Source organism: Oncorhynchus clarkii, chromosome 2 (assembly GCF_045791955.1).
Source record: "Oncorhynchus clarkii lewisi isolate Uvic-CL-2024 chromosome 2, UVic_Ocla_1.0, whole genome shotgun sequence".
In the NCBI taxonomy this organism is placed as follows: domain Eukaryota; kingdom Metazoa; phylum Chordata; class Actinopteri; order Salmoniformes; family Salmonidae; genus Oncorhynchus; species Oncorhynchus clarkii.
This window is the reverse complement of record NC_092148.1, coordinates 9,864,382-9,888,945: the sequence shown is the minus strand read 5'-3', so window position 1 is coordinate 9,888,945 and position 24,564 is coordinate 9,864,382. Positions and strand designations below refer to the sequence as shown.

General features: G+C 42.2%; 1 protein-coding gene across 1 annotated transcript in view; it reads left to right on the top strand.

The window, feature by feature from the left end:
* Positions 1 to 24,564, top strand: part of LOC139379205 (ephrin-A4-like) — an 89,590-nt gene that overhangs the window by 21,080 nt on the left and 43,946 nt on the right. The window lies entirely within an intron of this gene.

Sequence of the window (24,564 nt, the reverse complement as noted above, 5' to 3'; positions counted from 1 at the left end):
ACCAGGTGAATTTCAGGTTTCTGTTTTCTGTTGTCCCTGTTATCTCTCCATTCCCCCCTACCCCTGTTATCTCTCCATTCCCCCCTACCCCTGTTATCTCTCCATTCCCCCCACCCCTGTTATCACTCCATTCCCCCCACCCCTGTTACCTCTCCATTCCCCCCCACCCCTGTTACCTCTCCATTCCCCCCCACCCCTGTTATCACTCCATTCCCCCCACCCCTGTTATCACTCCATTCCCCCCCACCCCTGTTATCTCTCCATTCCCTCCACCCTTGTTCATATCTCTCCATTTGTCCTTCTCGCCCCTTCTCTATTTGAAGGAAAAACTCAGTTTAACTCTCATTCCCAACAGATTTTTGAGAGGCTTCATTTATATGAGGAGCATGTCCTGCTGATATTGTCAGACTATTTTGTCATGCGGCCACAAAAATCTGGTTATTATTCCCAACATTAGAACAAACAGAGAAGTGGTTGTATTTTTCCAGTCACATTTTCCATCTCCATAGACTTACCCTCCTAGCAGCAGGACTCATGAATCTCATTGCACTTTCATTCAGGTGGAAATGGATGTATTGTAGCCTCTCTGCTTGTCCAAAGACTGTTGGGGAAAAACTCTGAGTTGTAATGGTCTGTGAGTTCCAAAAACGTGTGTGTGGGATGACTATTGACAAGTGCGTAGTCATTGCATCTGAACTGTAGAATACCTACTTTATTTCGTTATGTATTTTGAGCATTTAGTTGGAGTGATATTTTAAAAATATATATTGATATATATATAAAGTGTGTGTGTGTGTGTGTGTGTGTGTGTGTGTGTGTGTACACATACTTAACCTTTAAATAGGCAAGTCCGTTAAGAACAAATTCTTATTTACAATGACGGCCTAGGAACAGTGGGTTTAACTGCCTGTTCAGGGGCAGAACGACAGATTTTTACCTTGTCAACTCAGGGATTCGATCCAACAACCTTTCGGTTACTGACCCAACGTTCTAACCACTAGGCTACCTGCTGCCCCGTGTTGATATGTTTATTTCATAACACCACTATTACAGAATCTGTATGTTCTGTACATAAAACATGTATAAAATAGGTATCCCAAAAAACAGACACCAGAATAGAGACACACACACACACTTCCCATGTTGATAATCTGGTAATTGTTGGTCATCTCCTCCTGTAGTGGCTGGCCATCTGTAATCCCACATGAATCAGTTCATCCCTGTCCTCTACTGCAGCATCATCCCTAGATGGGGTCTGACTCTACCAACACTCTACTGGTGTTGTCACCATACCAGATTTATGACTTTCATACCAGGTTTAGTATCATCATACTTCATACCCAAACGATAGTCCATACCCTAACGATAGTCCATACCCAAACGATAGTCCATACCCAAACGATAGTCCATACCCAAACGATAGTCCATACCCAAACGATAGTCCATACCCTAACGATAGTCCATACCCTAACAATAGTCCATACCCTAACGATAGTCCATACCCAAACGATAGTCCATACCCTAACGATAGTCCATACCCTAACGATAGTCCATACCCTAACGATAGTCCATACCCTAACGATAGTCCATACCCTAACGATAGTCCATACCCTAACGATAGTCCATACCCTAACGATAGTCCATACCCAAACGATAGTCCATACCCTAACGATAGTCCATACCCTAACGATAGTCCATACCCAAACGATAGTCCATACCCTAACGATAGTCCATACCCTAACGATAGTCCATACCCAAACGATAGTCCATACCCTAACGATAGTCCATACCCAAACGATAGTCCATACCCAAACGATAGTCCATACCCTAACGATAGTCCATACCCTAACGATAGTCCATACCCAAACGATAGTCCATACCCTAACGATAGTCCATACCCTAACGATAGTCCATACCCAAACGATAGTCCATACCCTAACGATAGTCCATACCCAAACGATAGTCCATACCCTAACGATAGTCCATACCCTAACGATAGTCCATACCCTAACGATAGTCCATACCCAAACGATAGTCCATACCCTAACGATAGTCCATACCCTAACGATAGTCCATACCCAAACGATAGTCCATACCCTAACGATAGTCCATACCCAAACGATAGTCCATACCCAAACGATAGTCCATACCCAAACGATAGTCCATACCCTAACGATAGTCCATACCCTAACGATAGTCCATACCCAAACGATAGTCCATACCCTAACGATAGTCCATACCCAAACGATAGTCCATACCCTAACGATAGTCCATACCCTAACGATAGTCCATACCCAAACGATAGTCCATACCCTAACGATAGTCCATACCCTAACGATAGTCCATACCCTAACGATAGTCCATACCCAAACGATAGTCCATACCCTAACGATAGTCCATACCCTAACGATAGTCCATACCCTAACGATAGTCCATACCCAAACGATAGTCCATACCCTAACGATAGTCCATACCCTAACGATAGTCCATACCCTAACGATAGTCCATACCCTAACGATAGTCCATACCCTAACGATAGTCCATACCCTAACGATAGTCCATACCCAAACGATAGTCCATACCCTAACGATAGTCCATACCCTAACGATAGTCCATACCCTAACGATACCCCGGCACCAAAAAAAATGTGTTTTTTAACATTGAACAATTAGACTGTCTTCTATTCTGTATTCAATTTCCTGCAAAAAATAAAGCACCATATAACATTTCAGAATAATACATTATATTTTCCTTATGCAAAATCATACCGGAGACTGAGCAGACAGTCATTTACAATTACAGTTAAACTGTTTTAAAATGTGATTTGATACTTTAGGGTTAATTTGCTCAACCTATAATTCCGTATTTATTACAGCTAAGTCATTTAATGTATTAAATTCAAAACAACATAAAAAAATGTTTCGGTATACTGTGCATCACTATAGCCTACTCTACTCTATACTTTACCTCTATTCTACTGTATGTTTCTATTGTACTCTATTCTACCTCTACTATACTTTAGCTCTATTCTACCTCTACTATACTCTATTCTACCTGTACTATACTTTACCTCTACTATACTTTATTCTACCTGTACTATACTTTACCTCTACTATACTTTATTCTACCTATACTATACTCTATTCTACCTATACTATACTTTAGCTCTATTCTACCTCTACTATACTCTATTCTACCTGTACTATACTTTACCTCTACTATACTTTATTCTACCTGTACTATACTTTACCTCTACTATACTTTATTCTACCTATACTATACTCTATTCTACCTATACTATACTTTAGCTCTATTCTACCTCTAATATACTCTATTCTACCTCTGCTATACTTTACCTCTATTCTACCTCTACTATACTCTAGTCTACCTGTGCTATACTTTACCTCTATTCTACCTCTACTATACTCTATTCTACCTGTACTATACTTTACCTCTATTCTACATGTGCTATACTTTACCACTATTCTACCTCTACTATACTCTATTCTACCTGTGCTATACTTTAGCTCTATTCTACCTGTACTATACTCTATTCTACCTGTACTATACTTTACCTCTATTCCACATGTGCTATACTTTACCACTATTCTACCTCTACTATATTCTATTCTACTTGTACTATACTCTATTCTACCTCTACTCTAGTCTACCTCTACTATACTCTATTCTACCTGTGCTCTACTTTACCTCTATTCTACCTCTGCTATACTTTACCTCTATTCTACCTCTACTATACTCTAGTCTACCTGTGCTATACTTTACCTCTATTCTACCTCTACTATACTCTATTCTACCTGTACTATACTTTACCTCTATTCTACATGTGCTATACTTTACCACTATTCTACCTCTACTATACTCTATTCTACCTGTGCTATACTTTAGCTCTATTCTACCTGTACTATACTCTATTCTACCTGTACTATACTTTACCTCTATTCCACATGTGCTATACTTTACCACTATTCTACCTCTACTATATTCTATTCTACTTGTACTATACTCTATTCTACCTCTACTCTAGTCTACCTCTACTATACTCTATTCTACCTGTGCTCTACTTTACCTCTATTCTACCTCTGCTATACTTTACCTCTATTCTACCTCTACTATACTCTAGTCTACCTGTGCTATACTTTACCTCTATTCTACCTCTACTATACTCTATTCTACCTGTACTATACTTTACCTCTATTCTACATGTGCTATACTTTACCACTATTCTACCTCTACTATACTCTATTCTACCTGTGCTATACTTTAGCTCTATTCTACCTGTACTATACTCTATTCTACCTGTACTATACTTTACCTCTATTCCACATGTGCTATACTTTACCACTATTCTACCTCTACTATATTCTATTCTACTTGTACTATACTCTATTCTACCTCTACTATATTCTATTCTACTTGTACTATACTCTATTCTACCTCTACTCTAGTCTACCTCTACTATACTCTATTCTACCTGTGCTCTACTTTACCTCTATTCTACCTCTACTATACTTTACCTCTATTCTACCTCTACTATACTTTACCTCTATTCTACCTCTACTATACTTTACCTCTATTCTACCTCTACTATACTTTACCTCTATTCTACCTCTACTCTATTCTGCCTGTACTATACTTTACCTCTATTCTACCTCTACTCTATTCTACCTCTACTATACTTTACCTCTATTCTACCTCTACTATACTTTACCTCTATTCTACCTCTACTATACTTTACCTCTATTCTACCTCTACTCTATTCTGCCTGTACTATACTTTACCTCTATTCTACCTCTACTCTATTCTACCTCTACTCTATTCTACCTCTACTATACTTTACCTATATTCTACCTCTACTATGCTATATTCTACCTCTATTATACTCCATTCTACCTCTACTATGCTATATTCTACCTCTATTATACTCCATTCTACCTCTACTATACTCTATTCTACCTGTACTGTACTTTACCTCTATTCTACCTCTACTCTATTCTACCTGTACTATACTTTACCTCTGTTCTACCTCTACTATACTCTATTCTACCTATACTATACTTTAGCTCTATTCTACCTCTACTATACTTTAGCTCTATTCTACCTCTACTATACTCTATTCTACCTCTACTATACTTTAGCTCTATTCTACCTCTACTATACTCTATTCTACCTCTACTATACTTTAGCTCTATTCTACCTCTACTATACTATATTCTACCTCTACTATACTTTACCTCTATTCTACCTTTACTATACTCTATTCTACCTCTACTATACTTTACCTATACTCTATTCTACCTGTACTATACTTTACCTCTATTCTACCTCTACTATACTCTATTCTACCTGTACTATACTTTACCTCTATTCTGCCTCTACTATACTCTATTCTACCTCTACTCTAGTCTACCTCTACTATACTCTATTCTACCTGTGCTCTACTTTACCTCTATTCTACCTCTGCTATACTTTACCTCTATTCTACCTCTACTATACTCTAGTCTACCTGTGCTATACTTTACCTCTATTCTACCTCTACTATACTCTATTCTACCTGTACTATACTTTACCTCTATTCTACATGTGCTATACTTTACCACTATTCTACCTCTACTATACTCTATTCTACCTGTGCTATACTTTAGCTCTATTCTACCTGTACTATACTCTATTCTACCTGTACTATACTTTACCTCTATTCCACATGTGCTATACTTTACCACTATTCTACCTCTACTATATTCTATTCTACTTGTACTATACTCTATTCTACCTCTACTATATTCTATTCTACTTGTACTATACTCTATTCTACCTCTACTCTAGTCTACCTCTACTATACTCTATTCTACCTGTGCTCTACTTTACCTCTATTCTACCTCTACTATACTTTACCTCTATTCTACCTCTACTATACTTTACCTCTATTCTACCTCTACTATACTTTACCTCTATTCTACCTCTACTATACTTTACCTCTATTCTACCTCTACTCTATTCTGCCTGTACTATACTTTACCTCTATTCTACCTCTACTCTATTCTACCTCTACTATACTTTACCTCTATTCTACCTCTACTATACTTTACCTCTATTCTACCTCTACTATACTTTACCTCTATTCTACCTCTACTCTATTCTGCCTGTACTATACTTTACCTCTATTCTACCTCTACTCTATTCTACCTCTACTCTATTCTACCTCTACTATACTTTACCTATATTCTACCTCTACTATGCTATATTCTACCTCTATTATACTCCATTCTACCTCTACTATGCTATATTCTACCTCTATTATACTCCATTCTACCTCTACTATACTCTATTCTACCTGTACTGTACTTTACCTCTATTCTACCTCTACTCTATTCTACCTGTACTATACTTTACCTCTGTTCTACCTCTACTATACTCTATTCTACCTATACTATACTTTAGCTCTATTCTACCTCTACTATACTTTAGCTCTATTCTACCTCTACTATACTCTATTCTACCTCTACTATACTTTAGCTCTATTCTACCTCTACTATACTCTATTCTACCTCTACTATACTTTAGCTCTATTCTACCTCTACTATACTATATTCTACCTCTACTATACTTTACCTCTATTCTACCTTTACTATACTCTATTCTACCTCTACTATACTTTACCTATACTCTATTCTACCTGTACTATACTTTACCTCTATTCTACCTCTACTATACTATATTCTACCTGTACTATACTTTACCTCTATTCTACCTCTACTATACTCTATTCTACCTGTACTATACTCTATTCTACCTGTACTATACTCTATTCTACCTCTACTATACTCTATTCTACCTGTACTATACTTTACCTCTGTTCTACCTCTACTATACTCTATTCTACCGCTACTATACTCTATTCTACCTGTGCTATACTTTACCTCTATTCTACCTGTACTATACTTTACCTCTATTCTACCTGTGCTATACTTTACCTCTATTCTACCTGTACTATACTTTACCTCTATACTACTATACTCTGTTTCTATTGTACTCTATTCTACCTGTACTATACTTTGCCTCTATTCTACCTCTACTATACTCTACTGTATCCCTTCATCTCTACTCCTCTCTCTCGTCTACTTGTCTCCCATATTTCTCTTTTAGTTCTTGGACCGACTCTTTTCTCTGTATACATCAATGAGGTCGCTCTTGCTGCTGGTGAGTCTGATCCACCTCTACGCAGACGACACCATTCTGTATACTTCTGGCCCTTCTTTGGACACTGTGTTAACAACCCTCCAGACGAGCTTCAATGCCATACAACTCTCCTTCCGTGGCCTCCAATTGCTCTTAAATACAAGTAAAACTAAATGCATGCTCTTCAACCGATCGCTACCTGCACCTACCCGCCTGTCCAACATCACTACTCTGGACGGCTCTGACTTAGAATACGTGGACAACTACAAATACTTAGGTGTCTGGTTAGACTGTAAACTCTCCTTCCAGACCCATATCAAACATCTCCAAACCAAAGTTAAATCTATAATTGGCTTCCTATCTCGCAACAAAGCATCCTTCACTCATGCTGCAAAATATACCCTTGTAAAACTGACCATCCTACCAATCCTCGACTTTGGCGATGTCATTTACAAAATAGCCTCCAATACCGTACTCAACAAATTGGATGCAGTCTATCACAGTGCAATCCGTTTTGTCACCAAAGCCCCATATACTACCCACCATTGCGACCTGTACGCTCTCGTTGGCTGGCCCTCGCTTCATACTCGTCGCCAAACCCACTGGCTCCATGTCATCTACAAGACCCTGCTAGGTAAAGTCCCCCCTTATCTCAGCTCGCTGGTCACCATAGCATCTCCCACCTGTAGCACACGCTCCAGCAGGTATATCTCTCTAGTCACCCCCAAAACCAATTCTTTCTTTGGCCGCCTCTCCTTCCAGTTCTCTGCTGCCTATGACTGGAACGAACTACAAAAATCTCTGAAACTGGAAACACTTATCTCCCTCACTAGCTTTAAGCACCAACTGTCAGAGCAGCTCACAGATTACTGCACCTGTACATAGCCCACCTATAATTTAGCCCAAACAACTACCTCTTTCCCTACTGTATTTAATTAATTTATTTATTTTGCTCCTTTGCACCCCATTATTTTTATTTCTCCTTTGCACATTCTTCCACTGCAAATCTACCATTCCAGTGTTTTACTTGCTATATTGTATTTACCTTGCCACCATGGCCTTTTTTTGCCTTTACCTCCCTTCTCACCTCATTTGCTCGCATCATATATAGACTTGTTTATACTGTATTATTGACTGTATGTTTGTTTTACTCCATGTGTAACTCTGTGTTGTTGTTTGTGTCGAACTGCTTTGCTTTATCTTGGCCAGGTCGCAATTGTAAATGAGAACTTGTTCTCAACTTTCCTACCTGGTTAAATAAAGGTGAAATAAATAAATAAAAATCTCTACACATTTATTTCTTTGTTTTTGTTCACCATTTTTAAAGGCAATAGGAAAATAATATAGAATGTATAGACGTTTTATTTTACAGGGATGAGGAGACTTGGAATAAATATGTTTTAGCGCTTGAGTTTCTAATCAATGAATCTGTTTTATTATGTTGGAAAAATGTATTTACAGAAGTCAAAAGGTTATTGACAGAATTCAGACAGTTGCTAGGACTACGGTGCTTTGAATGGAGTGTGAAAACTGACCAGTTAGCTTCATGTCCTTTGTTCATCAACTTTTTGACCTCCTGTTTTGAACCGAAATCTTTACATTCTAGCCATCTGTACATCAACAGTGAGCCATAAGCTCACCTCAAGCAGTGACTTAGATGTCTACATTATTGGGTTAGGTTAGGCTTACTAAAGATTAGTCTTAGCCTAGTAGTAAGAGATGGAGATTGAGCAAAGGCATTAAGAAAATGGAAGGAAGCGTTTGCCTTTGACTGACATGGTTTAAACATTTACAACCCACTAGGACGTTTTAGTATTACCTTTACTAGTGTGTCTCTTCTAACACATTGCGTCGCCGTGGCAACTTCCCTGTCAAGGGGGGGGGGGGGGGGGTGCGTGCATGCATGGGTGAATGTGCATGCAGTGTGTGTCTGAAGAGACGGGGTGGGGAGAGCTTTGGGGTCCTGTGCGTGACTAGAGCAGGACAAAGCTGGCAGCCTGGGGGGGAAACGGGGGAGGGGGGGACATTTCATCCTGCCGACAGATCGACTAGATATGAACATGACCCAATCGGACGGAGAAAGATGGGGGGGGGGGGGGGGGGTTCGTGGACAGGCTGTGACAGAGAGGGAGTGGGTTAGTGTGTGAGAGAAAGAGGGAGGAGGAGAGAGAGCGAGGGAGAGAGCTGGTTAGTGTAGGATAGTGAGATGGGGCAGTTTAGTCCCCTGGGATTCCTAGGCGGTGACCGTGAAAGTACTTAGATAAACAGGGAAAGGGAGGGAGGGAGATGGACAGAGGTGGGGAGGAGGGAGGGAGAGTGGTGGAGAAATGATGACAGGGGGAGGAAATGAGACCTGCTGAAGATGGACTGAAGTAAAGAGAGGAAAAGAAGGTAAACAAGTCCAGGACTTTTAAATGAGCTCACTGAGAGGGACTGGAATGGACCGGCTCATAGTGATGGAGGGACAAAATCCATGGAGTTACATATCCTGATATATCGTATCATTTTGACAATATCACAATATTATTTTTGCTCTAGTTGGCTGTACCAACACTAAAACTCTTCTTCTTTTTAAATACGGAGTCAATTTGTTTTCAGTGCCTTTATTTCCCTGACTGATGAAAACTGGCTTTCTCATGGCTCCCTCTTGTCCATCTGTAGCAGAAATATGTTTAGAACATCAAATCTAAATAAAATCACAGTATCGAATCACAATGCACACAGTAGAATCATGAGAATCACAATGCACATACAGTAGAATAATGAGAATCACAATGCACACAGTAGAATCATGAGAATCACAATGCACATACAGTAGAATCATGAGAATCACAATGCACATACAGTAGAATCATGAGAATCACAATGCACATACAGTAGAATCATGAGAATCACAATACACATACAGTAGAATCATGAGAATCACAATGCATACAGTAGAATCATGAGAATCACAATACATACAGTAGAATCATGAGAATCACAATACATACAGTAGAATCATGAGAATCACAATGCACATACAGTAGAATCATGAGAATCACAATGCACATACAGTAGAATCATGAGAATCACAATGCACATACAGTAGAATCACAATACATACAGTAGAATCATGAGAATCACAATACATACAGTAGAATCATGAGAATCACAATGCACATACAGTAGAATCATGAGAATCACAATACACAACGTATCGGCACGTAAGACATGCCTCGAGGTCTCTTCAGTCCCTAAGTCCAGAATAGACTATAGGAGGCACAGTACTACATAGAGCCATGACTACATGGAACTCTATTCCACAGCAAGTAACTTTTTAAAATTGTATAAACTGCCTTAGTTTTGCTGGACCCCATGAAGTGTAGCTGCTGCCTTGGCAGGAACTAATGGGGATCCATAATTACAAAATAAGTATTGGGATAATATTGTATTGTGAGGTCCCTGGCAATTCCCTGCCCTGTCGACTCACTCTCATTGTTCACACATTCATTCCTTCCTTGCCTTCTTCCCTCCTCTCCTTCTTCCTTCCTTCCCTCCTCTCTCCTTCTTCCCTCCTTCCTCTCTCCTTCCTCTCTCCTTCTTCCTCCTCTCTCCTCCTCTCCCTCTCTCCACTTAAATAATTCAGACCGGTCCGCTGTGCTGGGGCAGGATCCTAGTTGTCTAAACGAGAGTGTGTGTGTTCTAAACGAGGGCTCACAACCCCAGAGCCCAGTCCTGCTGTCCTCTCCTCTGTTCCTCCACTAACAACCACAGAGGCGTCAGCGAGAGGGATGAGGAAAGGAGAGGGGGAGAGAAAGACAGAACACCTGGTCCACGTATATCAACCTCTGAGCAGTGTTAGTACTCACACTGACCTTCACGTCAGAACGAGAGGAAAGAAAGAGTGCATACCATCAGAAGACTGACCCAGTTAGTAAATGATGGTTTCTCCATGCCAGAGCTGATTTATTGGTGTACACTATTTGCTTAGTGCGTGCCCTTTTCACCAAGCTGAAGTTTGCGTTGTGTGTGTGTGTGTTTAGGCCCGTATCTCCCTCTGTCCTCCTTAACCTACTTTTTACAGGTGGTCTTTTCTGAGACCATCACACACAGTCTAGACTACATACAAAGTCTAGGGTATGGAGAGTACCAAAGAATGGGATTTTGTGACTAAAAAGCAGGGTGGACTATCCATTTAAAAGCGCGTCTCGGCAGAAGTGTGTGTGTGTGTGTATACATACACACAGTACCAGTTAAAAGTTTGGACGCCTATTTATTCAAGGGTTTTCCTTTATTTTGACTATTTTCTACATTGTACAATAATAACACATCACTGTTATTTAAGCTCCGTTTAGAGACCTAGAGAGCACTCATTACTCTGAGGTTTGGAGGAGGGATGGAGGAATGGGTGGGGCAGAGGCTTGACTTGAATCCCAGCCTTGGATTGATTGTTTCCTAGGCAACAGTACGGCTGACCTTATTTTACCCCTACATGCCCTCGCCCGTGCACACACACTCCATTCACTCTGCTCACATACACACTCCTCTACTGCTTCTGATGGGCTTGACAGAATGGAATACACTTTTTGTGTCTGAAAGCTTGAAGCTACAGTATGTGTGACTTTGTCCATGTATTTGTCCAGGGTGTTAGTGACTTTGTGCATGTATTTGTCCAGGGTGTTTGTGACTTTGTCCATGTATTTGTCCAGGGTGTTAGTGACTTTGTGCATGTATTTGTCCAGGGTGTTTGTGACTTTGTCCATGTATTTGTCCAGGGTGTTTGTGACTTTGTGCATGTATTTGTCCAGGGTGTTTGTGACTTTGTCCATGTATTTGTCCAGGGTGTTTGCGACTTTGTGCATGTATTTGTCCAGGGTGTTTGTGACTTTGTGCATGTATTTGTCCAGGGTGTGTGTGTATTTGTCCAGGGTGTGTGTGACTTTGTGCATGTATTTGTCCAGGGTGTTTGTGACTTTGTGCATGTATTTGTCCAGGGTGTTTGTGACTTTGTCCATGTATTTGTCCAGGGTGTGTGTGACTTTGTGCATGTATTTGTCCAGGGTGTGTGTGACTGTGCATGTATTTGTCCAGGGTGTGTGTGACTTTGTCCATGTATTTGTCCAGGGTGTGTGTGACTTTGTCCATGTATTTGTCCAGGGTGTGTGTGACTTTGTCCATGTATTTGTTCAGGGTGTGTGTGACTTTGTCCATGTATTTGTCCAGGGTGTGTGTGACTTTGTCCATGTATTTGTCCAGGGTGTGTGTGACTTTGTCCATGTATTTGTCCAGGGTGTTTGTGACTTTGTCCATGTATTTGTCCAGGGTGTGTGTGTATTTGTCCAGGGTGTTTGTGACTTTGTCCATGTATTTGTCCAGGGTGTTTGTGACTTTGTCCATGTATTTGTCCAGGGTGTTTGTGACTTTGTCCATGTATTTGTCCAGGGTGTGTGTGACTTTGTGCATGTATTTGTCCAGGGTGTGTGTGACTTTGTGCATGTATTTGTCCAGGGTGTGTGTGACTTTGTCCATGTATTTGTCCAGGGTGTGTGTGACTTTGTCCATGTATTTGTCCAGGGTGTGTGTGACTTTGTCCATGTATTTGTTCAGGGTGTGTGTGACTTTGTCCATGTATTTGTCCAGGGTGTGTGTGACTTTGTCCATGTATTTGTCCAGGGTGTGTGTGACTTTGTCCATGTATTTGTCCAGGGTGTTTGTGACTTTGTCCATGTATTTGTCCAGGGTGTGTGTGTATTTGTCCAGGGTGTTTGTGACTTTGTCCATGTATTTGTCCAGGGTGTTTGTGACTTTGTCCATGTATTTGTCCAGGGTGTTTGTGACTTTGTCCATGTATTTGTCCAGGGTGTGTGTGACTTTGTGCATGTATTTGTCCAGGGTGTGTGTGACTTTGTGCATGTATTTGTCCAGGGTGTGTGTGACTTTGTCCATGTATTTGTCCAGAGTGTGTGTGACTTTGTCCATGTATTTGTCCAGAGTGTGTGTGACTTTGTCCATGTATTTGTCCAGGGTGTTTGTGACTTTGTCCATGTATTTGTCCAGGGTGTTTGTGACTTTGTCCATGTATTTGTCCAGGGTGTGTGTGACTTTGTGCATGTATTTGTCCAGGGTGTGTGTGACTTTGTGCATGTATTTGTCCAGGGTGTGTGTGACTTTGTCCATGTATTTGTCCAGAGTGTGTGTGACTTTGTCCATGTATTTGTCCAGGGTGTTTGTGACTTTGTCCATGTATTTGTCCAGGGTGTGTGTGTATTTGTCCAGGGTGTTTGTGACTTTGTCCATGTATTTGTCCAGGGTGTTTGTGACTTTGTCCATGTATTTGTCCAGGGTGTTTGTGACTTTGTCCATGTATTTGTCCAGGGTGTGTGTGACTTTGTGCATGTATTTGTCCAGGGTGTGTGTGACTTTGTGCATGTATTTGTCCAGGGTGTGTGTGACTTTGTCCATGTATTTGTCCAGAGTGTGTGTGACTTTGTCCATGTATTTGTCCAGGGTGTTTGTGACTTTGTGCATGTATTTGTCCAGGGTGTGTGTGACTTTGTGCATGTATTTGTCCAGGGTGTGTGTGACTTTGTCCATGTATTTGTCCAGAGTGTGTGTGACTTTGTCCATGTATTTGTCCAGGGTGTTTGTGACTTTGTGCATGTATTTGTCCAGGGTGTGTGTGACTTTGTGCATGTATTTGTCCAGGGTGTGTGTGACTTTGTCCATGTATTTGTCCAGAGTGTGTGTGACTTTGTCCATGTATTTGTCCAGGGTGTTTGTGACTTTGTGCATGTATTTGTCCAGGGTGTGTGTGACTTTGTCCATGTATTTGTCCAGGGTGTTTGTGACTGTGCATGTATTTGTCCAGGGTGTTTGTGACTTTGTCCATGTATTTGTCCAGGGTGTTAGTGACTTTGTGCATGTATTTGTCCAGGGTGTTTGTGACTTTGTCCATGTATTTGTCCAGGGTGTTTGTGACTGTGCATGTATTTGTCCAGGGTGTGTGTGTATTTGTCCAGGGTGTGTGTGTATTTGTCCAGGGTGTGTGTGACTGTGCATGTATTTGTCCAGGGTGTGTGTGACTTTGTCCATGTATTTGTCCAGGGTGTGTGTGACTTTGTCCATGTATTTGTCCAGGGTGTGTGTGACTTTGTCCATGTATTTGTTCAGGGTGTGTGTGACTTTGTCCATGTATTTGTCCAGGGTGTGTGTGACTTTGTCCATGTATTTGTCCAGGGTGTGTGTGACTTTGTCCATGTATTTGTCCAGGGTGTTTGTGACTTTGTCCATGTATTTGTCCAGGGTGTGTGTGTATTTGTCCAGGGTGTTTGTGACTTTGTCCATGTATTTGTCCAGGGTGTTTGTGACTTTGTCCATGTATTTGTCCAGGGTGTTTGTGACTTTGTCCATGTATTTGTCCAGGGTGTGTGTGACTTTGTGCATGTATTTGTCCAGGGTGTGTGTGACTTTGTGCATGTATTTGTCCAGGGTGTGTGTGACTTTGTCCATGTATTTGTCCAGGGTGTGTGTGACTTTGTCCATGTATTTGTCCAGGGTGTGTGTGACTTTGTCCATGTATTTGTTCAGGGTGTGTGTGACTTTGTCCATGTATTTGTCCAGGGTGTGTGTGACTTTGTCCATGTATTTGTCCAGGGTGTGTGTGACTTTGTCCATGTATTTGTCCAGGGTGTTTGTGACTTTGTCCATGTATTTGTCCAGGGTGTGTGTGTATTTGTCCAGGGTGTTTGTGACTTTGTCCATGTATTTGTCCAGGGTGTTTGTGACTTTGTCCATGTATTTGTCCAGGGTGTTTGTGACTTTGTCCATGTATTTGTCCAGGGTGTGTGTGACTTTGTGCATGTATTTGTCCAGGGTGTGTGTGACTTTGTGCATGTATTTGTCCAGGGTGTGTGTGACTTTGTCCATGTATTTGTCCAGAGTGTGTGTGACTTTGTCCATGTATTTGTCCAGGGTGTTTGTGACTTTGTGCATGTATTTGTCCAGGGTGTGTGTGACTTTGTGCATGTATTTGTCCAGGGTGTGTGTGACTTTGTCCATGTATTTGTCCAGAGTGTGTGTGACTTTGTGCATGTATTTGTCCAGGGTGTGTGTGACTTTGTCCATGTATTTGTCCAGAGTGTGTGTGACTTTGTCCATGTATTTGTCCAGGGTGTTTGTGACTTTGTGCATGTATTTGTCCAGGGTGTGTGTGACTTTGTGCATGTATTTGTCCAGGGTGTTTGTGACTGTGCATGTATTTGTCCAGGGTGTGTGTGTATTTGTCCAGGGTGTGTGTGTATTTGTCCAGGGTGTTTGTGACTTTGTGCATGTATTTGTCCAGGGTGTTTGTGACTTTGTGCATGTATTTGTCCAGGGTGTTTGTGACTGTGCATGTATTTGTCCAGGGTGTTTGTGACTTTGTCCATGTATTTGTCCAGGGTGTTAGTGACTTTGTGCATGTATTTGTCCAGGGTGTTTGTGACTTTGTCCATGTATTTGTCCAGGGTGTTTGTGACTTTGTCCATGTATTTGTCCAGGGTGTTAGTGACTTTGTGCATGTATTTGTCCAGGGTGTGTGTGACTTTGTCCATGTATTTGTCCAGGGTGTGTGTGACTGTGCATGTATTTGTCCAGGGTGTTTGTGACTTTGTCCATGTATTTGTCCAGGGTGTTTGTGACTGTGCATGTATTTGTCCAGGGTGTGTGTGACTGTGCATGTATTTGTCCAGGGTGTTTGTGACTTTGTCCATGTATTTGTCCAGGGTGTTTGTGACTTTGTCCATGTATTTGTCCAGGGTGTTTGTGACTTTGTGCATGTATTTGTCCAGGGTGTTTGTGACTTTGTCCATGTATTTGTCCAGGGTGTTTGTGACTGTGCATGTATTTGTCCAGGGTGTGTGTGACTTTGTGCATGTATTTATCCAGGGTGTTTGTGACTTTGTGCATGTATTTGTCCAGGGTGTGTGTGTATTTGTCCAGGGTGTTTGTGACTTTGTCCATGTATTTGTCCAGGGTGTGTGTGTATTTGTCCAGGGTGTGTGTGACTTTGTCCATGTATTTGTCCAGGGTGTGTGTGACTTTGTGCATGTATTTGTCCAGGGTGTGTGTGTATTTGTCCAGGGTGTGTTTGACTTTGTCCATGTATTTGTCCAGGGTGTGTGTGTATTTGTCCAGGGTGTGTGTGACTTTGTCCATGTATTTGTCCAGGGTGTGCATGTATTTGTCCAGGGTGTGTGTGACTTTGTCCATGTATTTGTCCAGGATGTGTGTGACTTTGTCCATGTATTTGTCCAGGGTGTGTGTGACTTTGTCCATGTATTTGTCCAGGGTGTGTGTGACTTTGTCCATGTATTTGTCCAGGGTGTGTGTGACTTTGTCCATGTATTTGTCCAGGGTGTGTGTGACTTTGTCCATGTATTTGTCCAGGGTGTGTGTGTATTTCTGCATGTATTTGTCCAGGGTGTTTGTGTATTTCTGCATGTATTTGTCCAGGGTGTGTGTGTATTTCTGCTTGTATTTGTCCAGGGTGTTTGTGTATTTCTGCATGTATTTGTCCAGGGTGTGTGTGTATTTGTCCAGGGTGTGTGTGTATTTGTCCAGGGTGTGTGTGTATTTGTCCAGGGTGTGTGTGTATTTGTCCAGGGTGTGTGTGTATTTGTCCAGGGTGTGTGTGTATTTGTCCAGGGTGTGTGTGTATTTGTCCAGGGTGTGTGTGTATTTCTGCATGTATTTGTCCAGGGTGTGTGTGTATTTGTCCAGGGTGTGTGTGTATTTGTCCAGGGTGTGTGTGTATTTGTCCAGGGTGTGTGTGTATTTGTCCAGGGTGTGTGTGTATTTGTCCAGGGTGTGTGTGTATTTCTGCTGTGTGTTTTTTGTATTCCTTTCTGGATAAAGATTCTAAGTGGAACAGAAAGAAGCCATTTCCCAAAGCTAGAGCTGGAGTCCTATTGGACTGGTTCTGTTGAAGGCCTGTCTCTTTGACGATTGGCCCTGTTCTCCTCAGCTGTGTGGTCCTCCTGTTTCCTGCTACTGCTGCTTACTCCCTCCGAACACACACACACACACAACGCTCAGGCCCTAACAGGCATAAAATATTCCCCCAGAGTGTGTGTATTCCCCCAGAGTGTGTGTATCAACTCCATTGAGAGATACGGGGAGTAGAGCCATCTGAGGCTGCAGGTAATTTAACGGATCATGCTGTGGGAGAAACACAAAGCTGAATAGAGTGTTAGACACCGACAGGAGGATCCCTATGTTTAGCAGCAGTGAGGGGCGGCAGGACGGGCGGGGGGGCGGTGGGGGGGGTCAAGATGCACTTCCTGTTATCCCTGTAGGAAGTGTGGGAAGTACAACACACACATCGGATGAAGGAGAGATGAATTACAGCACACGGAGACACAAAGGGAAGAGATCACAACAAGGTCTTCCACTAATGTCCCATTTACTCTACTGCTTTGTAAACAACAGGTGTCGACTAACAGGGAAATGTTTACCTACTGGTCCCTTTCCAACAACGCAGAGTTAAAGATACACAGTGGAATGGAGGCGGGGGGGGGGGGCTGGGGGGAGATTGTAGAAGACAGCTGGGTAGGATAGGGAGGATGGTGGGGGGGTCCCAGATGTCCTGGGGGGTTTAAGTCTGTATGTACGTGTGGAGGAGACAGAGAGAGGACAGAGGCATGTCTGAGCTGCTTAGGCCACACTTTGTCTGTAATGAGGAAACCGAGACTAAATGAGTTAATTTTACCTTTTATTTAACTAGGCAAGTCAGTTGAGAACAAATTCTTATTTACAATGACGGCCTAGGAACAGTGGGTTAACTGCCTGTTCAGGGGCAGAACGACATATTTGTACCTTGTCAAATCGGGGGTTTGAACTTGCAACCTTCCGGTTACTAGTCCAACGCTCTAACTACTAGGCTACCCTGCCGCCCCATTAATGCTGGATAAAGGAGTGAATGTGAGACAGTATAGAATAATATGAGATTTAACGTGGAGGGGAGGAGGCGTTAGTGCTGTGCCATGTATCCAATTAATTCCAATGTATGTTTTTGCGTGATATTCCAAATGCCTGTATCGCAAGAATCACGTGTTTAAGTTTGTCTGCTTGGCCTAATGTTTATTTTTTTATTTCACCTTTATTTAACCAGGTAGGCTAGTTGAGAACAAGTTCTCATTTACAACTGCGACCTGGACAAGATAAAGCATATCAGTGTGAACAGACAGCAACACAGAGTTACACATGGGGTAAACAAACAAGTCAATAACACAGTAGAATTTCTTTTTACATAAAAAAAAAAAAAATGTCTATATACATTGTGTGCAAAAGGCATGAGGAGGTAGGCGAATAATTACAATTTAGCAGATTACACGAGTGATAAATGATCAGATGGTCATGTGCAGGTAGAGATACTGGTGTGCATAAGAGCAGAAAAGTAAATAAAAACAGTATGGGGATGAGGTAGGTAAATTGGGTGGGCTATTTACCGATAGACTATGTACAGCTGCAGCAATCGGTTAGCTGCTCAAATAGCAGATGTTTGAAGTTGGTGAGGTAGATAAAAGTCTCCAACTTCAATGATTTTTGCAATTCATTCCAGTCACAGGCAGCAGAGAACTGGAAGGAAAGGCGGCCAAATGAGGTGTTGGCTTTAGGGATGATCAGTGAGATACACCTGCTGGAGCGCGTGCTACGGGTGGGTGTTGCCATCGTGACCAGTGAACTGAGATAAGGCGGAGCTTTACCTAGCATGGACTTGTAGATGACCTGGAGCCAGTGGGTCTGGCGACGAATATGTAGCGAGGGCCAGCCGACTAGAGCATACAGGTCGCAGTGGTGGGTGGTATAAGGTGCTTTAGTAACAAAACGGATGGCACTGTGATAAACTGCATCCAGTTTGCTGAGTAGAGTATTGGAAGCCATTTTGTCGATGACATCGCTGAAGTCGAGGATCGGTAGGATAGTCAGTTTTACTAGGGTAAGTTTGGCGGCGTGAGTGAAGGAGGCTTTGTTGTGAAATAGAAAGCCGATTCTAGATTTGATTTGGGATTGGAGATGTTTCATACGAGTCTGGAAGGAGAGTTTACAGTCTAGCCAGACACCTAGGTACTCATAGATGTCCACATATTCTAGGTCGGAACCATCCGGGGTGGTGATGCTAGTCGGGCATGCGGGTGCAGGCAGTGAACGGTTGAAAAGCATGCATTTGGTTTTACTAGCGTTTGAGAGCAGTTGGAGGCCACGAAAGGAGTGTTGTATGGCATTGAAGCTCGTTTGGAGGTTAGATAGCACAGTGTCCAATTAAGGGCCAGAAATATACAAAATGGTGTCGTCTGCGTAGAGGTGGATCAGGGAATCGCCCGCAGCAAGAGCAACATCATTGATATATACAGAGAAAAGAGTCGGCCCCGAGAATTGAACCCTGTGGCACCCCCATAGAGACTGCCAGAGGACTGGACAACATGCCCTCCGACTTGACACACTGAACTCTGTCTGAAAAGTAGTTGGAGAAACGGGTAAGGCAGTCATTAGAAAAACCGAGGCTACTGAGTCTGCCGATAAGAATATGGTGATTGACAGAGTCGAAAGCCTTGGCCAGGTCGATGAAGACGGCTGCACAGTACTGTCTTTTATCGATGGCGGTTATGATATCGTTTAGTACCTTTAGCGTGGCTGAGGTGCACCCGTGACCGGCTCGGAATCCAGATTGCACAGCGGAGAATGTACGGTGGGATTCGAGATGGTCAGTGATCTGTTTGTTGACTTGGCTTTCGAAGACCTTAGATAGGCAGGGCAGGATGGATATAGGTCTGTAACAGTTTGGGTCCAGGGTGTCTACCCCTTTGAAGAGGGGGATGACCGCGGCAGCTTTCCATTCCTTGGGGATCTCAGACGATATGAAAGAGAGGTTGAACAGGCTGGTAATAGGGGTTGATGATGTCGCTTTGTTCTCTGCTCCTTCGCGCCTTCTGTGCTGTGTGCACCATCCCATTTACCCACACACCAAGCTCCTCCCCCACACAACAGGCTCCTCCCCACACATCAAGCTCCTCCCCACACGCAAAGCTCCTCCCCACACGGAAAGCTCCTCCCCCACACCCCAAGCTCCTCCCCCACTCACCAAACCCCTCCCCCACACATCAAGCTCCTCCCCCATATGCAAAGCTCCTCCCCCCACACCAAGCTCCTCACCTGCCACTATCAACAACAAAATGAGAGATCACTTTTCTCTCTGACAACTTGCTATTTGATTTTGAGGTTTGGTAAAACAGAATGGGTCATATGGAGACTGAAACACATTGAGACATTATTTTACTGTAATAGAGGAGTTAACCTTTTAACTAGACCCTTTTTCTATCTCAACTCCTCAAACTGCACTCAGAGCAGACACTACTGAAACAGGGATATCAACCAACACTGATTCTGGAAAATGAATGCTCAGTTCGTCGTGAGCGGGATTGCAGTACCACTGCATTTTAACGAAACACTGTTATACTAGCTGTCTAGTCTGTTTTATAAATGTGCAGTAAGCATAAAACACTATTTAACCTCTCTGCGCACAGAACCCGTTAGCGGGATGAAATTCGACAACATACGGTGATCGCTACATAAATAGTCATTTTAAACATTCATGAAAATGCAAGTGTCTCGCATGTTTCAAAAGCTTAGAATCTTGCTAATCCAACTGCATTGTCAGATTTAAAAAAGGATTTACTGCGAAAGAATACGATGCGATTATCTGAGGATAGAGCCCCATAAAAAACAACTATATCAACCAGCACAGGCGTAACAAAATCACAAACTACAATAAAATACATAGTTTACCTTTGACGATCTTCCTCTGTTTGCAATCCCAATGCTCATTGTTACACAATGAATGTTATTTTGTTTGATAAAATCAATTTTTATAGCCTAACACGAAACATTTTGTGAACCGCTTGTGTCGTGAATTCCGTCTCATTCCATTTTCAACGACACATTCAATGTAAATACACACACGAAACGTGACTTTTCCAGTCAAGTTTGGTTTCATTGCAATCAACTGGTTTGTTTAACACGACCAAACCTGATGGGCCATTTCGCGGGACGTATTGACTGAAAGAAACCGATTTGAAAACAACAAGTATTGATATCATTGTGCACCAATGATAAGACCGCTGTTTCGTTGAGTGACTGTATTTTAACTCAATGACCACTGATCGTCTTGAAATCTAGCTGGGTAGATAGCCAATGAGCTGAGGTAAACGGCAATATGTAATGTTTGTGTTGGAAGACCAACCCATGTAGTAAACTCCAGCGTAAAGAGGGTCATTCGCCATTGAAGTTTCATAACGGAAGGAGCGCAATGCATGTTACGCACAGCGTTGTTTTGGTAAAGCGCAGCTTCAGCTGTTTATATATCAATCAGTATGGCGACTAAGTCGGGGAAAGCTAAATTTAAGTCTAGATATACAGATGTACACACAATTTTAGAAGAAATTGGTTGGGAAAATGAGACAGATTGTTGGAGGACGATTCATTTAGCGATTCCCAAATGGAGGAATATTTTTTTGAACGGAGAGGACATCGTTTTGGACTGGTAAGTTTTTCTCATGCCAATGCCGTTGTTTGAAATTAATAATATAAAATATTATTTGTGAAATGAAATAGCCTATTTGAAGCTGTTGATGGGAGGGCAGGCCCACAACAATGGCCAAAGTGAAATGGAGACAGTAGATACAGCTGGTCTGTTGTAATATAATAAAGACAGTAGATCTAGCTGAAATGTCATAATATAAAATGGACAGATCTAGCTGGTCTGTCATAATATAAACAAGACAGTAGATCTAGCAGGTCTATAATAATATATTCAACCTTGTGTTCCCTGTACTCTATATATATCTGTTTATAATACCTCTTGATACAGGGCTCATATGTGAAACTATTCTAACGGAACATTTTCTTTCACAGTGACACTGACGTTGTAGAGGCGTTGTAGAGAGGTCATACAGGCACGTGGAGGCCACACACACTACTGAGCCTCATTTTGACTTGTTTTAAGGACATTACATCAAAGTTGGATCAGCCTGTAGTGTAGTTTTCCACTTTAATTTTGAGTGTGACTCCAAATCCAGACCTCCATGGGTTGATAGATTTGATTTCCATTGATCATTGATGATTTTGTTGTCAGCACATTCAACTATGTAAAGAAAAAAGTATTTAAGAATATTTCATTCAGATCTAGGATGTGTTATTTTAGTGTTCCCTTTATTTTTTTGAGCAGTGTATATTTTTTTCATGTTTTTTCTCCATTTTTTGGGGGGGTGTGTTAGAATACCATTTTGGTATTTTGAATATAGTTATTCCATTCAAAATGTATAACTTCACCAATTTGGCCACTTTGGGTACATTTGGGCTACTTGTGTGGGACACCTGGGTGACTTCATGATAAATGTCATGTAGCACACTCATTTTGGAAGTTTTCATTCTGAAAATTTGCACAAATACTGTTGCCCTCTTATGTTTTTCACTGAAATTGTCCCCATCATCCTATCTGAATGTTTTGTTTTGTCTTGTTCATTTTAAAGATTGTATTATCTAAACCATATCTATTGTGTTATATTATCCTACATTCAATTCACATTTACACAAACTTCAGAGCGTTTTCTTTCAAATGAAATCAAGAATATGCATATCCTTGGTTCTGAGCCTGAGCTACAGGCAGTTAGATTTGGGTATGTCTTCAGGCGGAAATTGAAAAAAGTAGGGGGGTGGAGGATAAGAGGATAAGGAATTAGCAACTCATTCTCATTCTGAGAAATACGGTAGGCCACTTGATTTCAACATCTGAACAAAGTGGACAGGCCAACATGCTGTTTAAACAGTTGGAGAAAGACAAAAGGTTGCGTTCATAACAATTCAACTGTATTACCTCATTAGCTAATAAATATTTCCAAGTTGGCTAAACTTGAAAGATAAACATTAGCTGACTACACATTAACAGGTGGGCTTGTGCTTTAGAGATTGTTTGAGACCTGTGTTAATTTTCTAAAATGTCTACTACCAGAAGTTTGTCATTATTAGTAAATGTGCATTATTCATGGTACCTGTAGGACATTGAGGGGAAAGAGGTCTCCACCCCCCCCCCCCCCCCCCCTTCCTCTCTCCCCTTTCTCTGTCTTCTCATGGGCAGTGGTGCTCAATGTTCCTCTATTTCACTCAGTGATAGAAGGATGGCGTGTGGAGAGATCGCTGGAGTGATGGAAGCCTTTATGAAGTAATGTTCTCACCCAGGTTGTTTCTCACTCCCTCCACCCCCCTTAGTTGTTTCTCACTCCCTCCACCCCCCTTAGTTGTTTCTCACTCCCTCCACCCCCCTTAGTTGTTTCTCACTCCCTCCACCCCCCTTAGTTGTTTCTCACTCCCTCCACCCCCCTTAGTTGTTTCTCACTCCCTCTACCCCCCTTAGTTGTTTCTCACTCCCTCCACCCCCCTTAGTTGTTTCTCACTCCCTCCACCCCCCTTAGTTGTTTCTCACTCCCTCCACCCCTCTTAGTTGTTTCTCACTCCCTCCACCCCCTTAGTTGTTTCTCACTCCCTCCACCCCCTTAGTTGTTTCTCACTCCCTCCATCCCCCTTTGTTGTTTCTCACTCCCTCCATCCCACTTTGTTGTTTCTCACTCCCTCCATCCCCCTTTGTTGTTTCTCACTCCCTCATCCCCCTTTGTTGTTTCTCACTCCCTCCACCCCCTTAGTTGTTTCTCACTCCCTCCACCCCCCTTTGTTGTTTCTCACTCCCTCACCCCCCTTTGTTGTTTCTCACTCCCTCCATCCCCCTTTGTTGTTTCTCACTCCCTCCACCCCCCTTTGTTGTTTCTCACTCCCTCCATCCCCCTTTGTTGTTTCTCACTCCCTCCATCCCCCTTTGTTGTTTCTCACTCCCTCCATCCCACTTTGTTGTTTCTCACTCCCTCCATCCCCCTTTGCTGTTTCTCACTCCCTCATCCCCCTTTGTTGTTTCTCACTCCCTCCATCCCCCTTTGTTGTTTCTCACTCCCTCCATCCCCCTTTGTTGTTTCTCACTCCCTCCATCCCCCTTTGTTGTTTCTCACTCCCTCATCCCCCTTTGTTGTTTCTCACTCCCTCCATCCCCCTTTGTTGTTTCTCACTCCCTCCATCCCCCTTTGTTGTTTCTCACTCCCTCCATCCCCCTTTGTTGTTTCTCACTCCCTCATCCCCCTTTGTTGTTTCTCACTCCCTCCATCCCCCTTAGTTGTTTCTCACTCCCTCCACCCCCCTTAGTTGTTTCTCACTCCCTCCACCCCCCTTAGTTGTTTCTCACTCCCTCCACCCCCCTTAGTTGTTTCTCACTCCCTCCACCCCCCTTAGTTGTTTCTCACTCCCTCC